Raw genomic sequence first — 5540 nt, 5'->3', positions numbered from 1 at the left:
AAGGTTCCAGACCCAAAACGTCAGCTTTCCTGCTCCTCTGATGCTGCTTGGCCTGCTGTGTTCATCCAGCTCTACACCTTGTTATCTCAGAATCTCCAGCATCGGCAGATCCTACTATCTCAGAAGTAATATAACAATACCTTAATGAGAATGGTTAAAGGTCAAGATAACAGAGTAACAAGGAGAATTCAGAACCCTTTCAACAAAAGGGCAGAAGCAAATGATTGAGAAGTGTTTGTAGCTGCAACAAATTGGAAGATAAAGCAATAACAGAAGCTAAACCATAAAATCAGAAATTTTGAAAGAATGTGGTCTGTATTGAGAGGTTTCAAATAGAGGTCTGTTGGCTCCACCACACAGATATAGAATATCTCTTACAAGATTGACAGCCAGACATTTTGTGGAATGCTTGAGGTATAAAGAGACCAGAGTAGGCTCACTTACAGTATGAATGGTCATTTTGAATTTTTTTTTGACCACTTTAGCTATCTATTCAAGGGGATGCAAATTCCACACGTTTAAAAGCAGCTTTCCAGCAGGGTAATATGCTTCAGAAGGAAGTACTTCACCAGCCTCCAAAAGAAGCATCTGACACAGAAGGGAAATTCTGTAAGTTGAATGATTGTGTTTATAGATTGAATGGCACTTCTTGAGTGTGGTACAGTTTAGTTCAGGCTGTCCTTTTAAAGTTAGGCTGTACACAATTCAAGGTGAATTCTGTGGCATTTTCTTGGCACTATGGTGGAAAACTTTCACCTGTCTTTCTGAGCAATTTCTTCTAGAGTGTTACTAATGAGTTTGAAAAGAATGTTATTGATCAAATTAGGAAGAAATTTAAAACGGGTAACCTGATAACTGGTGTTTTTAAATATGTTGATTTGGAGATAAAGCAGGGTGAGTCAGCTGTAATTTTACATCAACAATGCAACTTGGAGAATGCTAATCCCATCATAATTGGTAATGGCAGGACAACATAAAAAGATGTTGCTGCCTCCAAAGATGAAATGAAACAATTGTGCAGTCTTATCTGACAGCTCAGTTTGTTAGGTACACAGATAAGATCAGATGCAAGTTTTGGTAAGTTAGTTTTGTTATGCAAAATCTAAGGTTTGAGGACATTTGGAGCTTAAATGAAACATTTAAAAGATAGTGCAGTGCAGTGCAGTGCAGGTACACCCACAGTGCTATTACGGAGGGAGGTCCAGGATTTTCACCTAGTGAAACTGAAGGAATGGCAGCGTATTTCCAAGTCTGATAGTGAGTAGCTTGGAGAGGAATTTGCAGGTGGTGGTGTTCCCATCTTTCTGCTGCCCTTGTTCTTGTAGATGGTAGTGGTCATGGATTTGGAAGGGACTGTCTAAAGACCCTTGGTGAATTTCTGTAGGGCCTCTTATAAATAGTGCACAGTCCTGCTACAAAGCATCAATGATGGAGGGACTGAATGTCTGTGGATGTGGTGCTAATCAAGCAGGCTCCTTTATCCTGCATGGTGTCAAGCTTCTTGAGTATTGTTTGAGCTGCCCTCAACCGGGCAAGTGGGAGTATTCCAGCAGATGCGGACAAGCTTTAGGAGTCAGGAGGAGAGTTACTCGCTGCAAGATCCTTAGCCTACTTGCTCTTATAGCCACAGTCTCTATATGACAATGCTAGTTCAATTTCTGGCCAATGTTAACTCCTATGATGTTGTTAGAAGGGGAATCAGTAATAGTTTTTTTTAAATTCACTTGCGGGACATGGGTGTCACTGGCTGGGCCAACATTCGTTGCCTGTCCCTTGTTGTCCTTGAAAAGGTGGTGACCTTCCCTCTTGAATCACTGCAGTCCAAATGCTGTACGATGACCCACAATGCCATTATGGAGATAATTCCAGGATTTTGACCCAATGACACTGAAGGAATTGCAAAGCATTTCCAAGTCAGGATGGTGATACGATTGAATGTCAAGTGGCAATGGTTTGACTCTCTCTTGTTGATGGTGGTCATTACCTGGCATTTGTGTGGTACAGATGTTACTTGTCACTTGTCAGCCCAAGCCTGCACATTGTTCAGATTTTGCATTTGAGCATAAACTACTTTAGTATCGGAAGATTTGCGAATAGTGCTGAACATTGTAATCATCAATGAACATCTCCACTTCTGACTTTGTGGTTCATTGATGTAGCAGCTGAAGATGGGTAAGCCAAGGATGAATAAGGATCTACTCCTGCTCTATAGTCAACAACAACATAATATCAAAAAAAAATGTGAGAAAGTCACCTTATTCCACCCTTGTAGTTCAGATTCTTGATCCTCAGAATTGTTTCTTTTTACCTTTGTTTTCCAACCATAATATTTCTGCAGAATTGTCTCTTTGTGAATGAATGTGTGTGTTTGGATTTAAGGGAGATACAACTTAATAATTGCATAACAGAGGTTAATAATTTTTTTTCACATGTTAAGGGAAGTTTGTTTCTAATAAATAAAATTTGCTTTCTTGTTTAGTGATGAAATTTTGCATTTGTTTTTCTTAATTTTAGACAATGGTAAAAGTCAGGCAACAATCTTAGCAATTCAATTGGTCCTTTATACATTTGTGATGGCTCATGGAATAGTGGGATTGTTTATCAGTGACCTCTTCACAAAAGATCCCTGACACTACAATCTTCAATTTGTACTAAGGAAATACTGTCTATTCAATGGAAAACCACATTTTTGGTGTTTTTATATTTCTGGAAATTCTTCCACAATATTCTTTTTATACCAGGTATTGAAAACAATATAGATATTACAAATTTATGTATGAACTGATATTTTCACTTTTTTTATAATATAAACATAATCACAATCAATGAGAGCAAGCTACTTGCTATCAAAATTAAGAGAAGGACATTGTACAAATTTTGCTCAACATTTTTTTCAGGGGATATTATTAAAGAGTAGTCAGAAAAGCAGATCTGGCACATCAATTCAAATGTTAGTCCATTTAACTAAGTCATTTTGGATACAAAACTTCCATCCATTCCATTTGTGAGTGTCTTCTATCTTCTATGTGCCATTTCTCATCCTAACAGTTAACCTGGTGGAAGATTTCAGACTTTTAGGAGTGGAGACTGCAGACTGTCTTTCAGGACTACCCTAAAAAGATGTTTTGGACTGCACTACCTCTGCACGGTGGCTGCAATCTAGGCTGTCTTGCTGGTAGGGACAGGAAGGGTAGGAATAGAGTTGTGGTGATGGAAGCACATATGCTGTTATCATGAAAGGGATGTACAGATTACTGCCAACCCACTAGGCCAGTTTTCAACTATCCTTGTAAAAAAGGAGGACCTTGCCAAACATTTTCAACACTGGTGCCCAGTTTAACAATTCGTGGCTGCAAACTGAGTTTGCAGGGCTTCAGTCTGAGCATTCCCTGCAGCATCTGATGCGGGTGTTGCATTTGGCGAACTAGTAGGTGACCCATGTAACTTTCATGGAAGAGAGCCTTTCAAACATAATTTAGTAGCATTAGGCTTCCCCAGGATTAAGGGCCCTGGTGGCGGAAATCTTGCCCATTGAAAGTTGCATCAGCCAAACTGAGGCTGGCAGTTCTCAGTTATTACAAATTGTGTATTCTTCTGCAGAAACTTCGCCAGGAATTGGTGTTGGATCCCTGGACTTGGGTGAGTTAGAGTAGGACGGGAGTTGGTAGATGGGGAGGATCAGAGTTAAGGATAGCAGGATGGCTATCGGCCATCCTCCATTAGCCTGGTGTCCTCCAACCACTCACCATGGTGCCAGATTCATGTTCACAGCTGACACTTATATTCAACTGCACTTTCATGCCTGCTCCCTATATCCCTGGTTCTGAGGAACCAAAATCTATTTCGGCCTCAAAAATAATCAATAACAGAGCATCCATTAATATCTGAGGTTAAGAATTCCAATCCACTCTGTCATGTTGTGCCATTTCTATGATTACCCACCTCAAAATCATTTTCAAAATTACTTTGAGAATCTGCTTCTGCCAAAATAGACCTCCCGTTTATGAGGTGCAGGCTAAATTGGCTTTAAGAAGTACTGGCTATTGCAAACTTATGGTAGCTTTAAATGATTTTGTGTCTACTGCTCAGGTGTGAATCTACTCAACAGTGCACTTAGTGCTAGCAACACAATGCAATCATTAAATGAAATGGTAGCATAAAGTTTGTTGTTTGTGTAATATGATCCCATCATCCATGTACAGGTATTATCAAAATATACAGCTAAGAATTTCAGTTGCTGACATATTAAATAAAATGTAGAAAATTCATGGTGTGATTTATATTAAATTTATTTCATACATCATCTTGATCAGAGATTCTTTGGCAAATAGATAAAGGCAGATTTTAATTTTGTTTTTGGAAACAGGATTAAAAAAAAGTTATGCTGGGCTAGTTTTACATTTTATATTTGAAATTATATAAAGTTAGTAGTCATACTGTATAACACCGTCTTTGGAAACAAAATTAACAATATTTTTACTATAAAGGATAAGATGGGAACATCTACAAATGGTGTGTTATCGTGACTTTGCCTTTTCATGTCAACAGATGTAAACTCACTTACCGATACTATCTCCTCTGATTCAAGCACTCCTGTTACTGCTGATAATAATGCTGTTGTTTGTGTTGCTTTCTTGAGGGCTTTTTGAGCCTGAAGATTTGTGAAGTAGTTTACAGCTGCAAATTCGATGAGTGCAGAAAAGACAAAAGCGAAACATACAGCTATGAACCAATCCATAGCAGTAGCATAGGACACTTTTGGTAGTGAGTGGCGTGCGCTGATACTTAGGGTAGTCATGGTTAAAACTGTAGTAATACCTTTAAAAATTTAAACAGAAAAAAGTTAATCTACTTTTTTTGGCATTGATAATAAAACAAATGATTAGATGGTCGTTTTTTACTTCATTTTCTTCCATCCCTTATGATACATAAATGAATGCTGAGCATTATCTTTGACCAACAAGGCATAGAAGTAGCCTATTCCTTAATGCCCATCATGAGTGTCTACTTCTTGTCACTGATCTGAAACATTTAATAAGATTGTCAATTTTTTAAAAAATTCATCCCAGTGGTGGGATGTGGGCGCCACCGATTAAGCCAACATTTAATGCTCAATGTTAATTGCAATTAACAGTCAACCACATTGCTGTGGGTGTGGAGTTACGTGTAGGCCAGAGCAGGTAAGGATGGAAGATTTCCTTCCTGAGAGGACACTAGTGAACCAGCTGTTTTTTCTTTCCCTGACAAATCAACAATAGTTTCATGGTCATCATTAGACTCGTAATTCTAAGAATTTTAGAATTAATTCTGGACTTTTATCGGATTCAATTTCCACCATCAGCCATGGTGGGATTCAAACTTGTATTCCCAGAACATTACCTGCATCTCTGAATTAATAGTCCAGTGATGATACCACTAGGCCATCACCTCCCCAATTACGATACATTTTGTGGTAAGAGCCCATGACCACTAAAAAGTAGAGTATAATAGTGCAAACATCCTCAATCTGTAAAGGGAGAATATTACCGTACCCATTCTGT

The sequence above is a fragment of the Rhincodon typus genome, chromosome 12 (genome assembly GCF_021869965.1).
Source record: "Rhincodon typus isolate 14 chromosome 12, sRhiTyp1.1, whole genome shotgun sequence".
NCBI classification, from domain to species: domain Eukaryota; kingdom Metazoa; phylum Chordata; class Chondrichthyes; order Orectolobiformes; family Rhincodontidae; genus Rhincodon; species Rhincodon typus.
Note: the sequence above shows the minus strand (reverse complement) of the source record.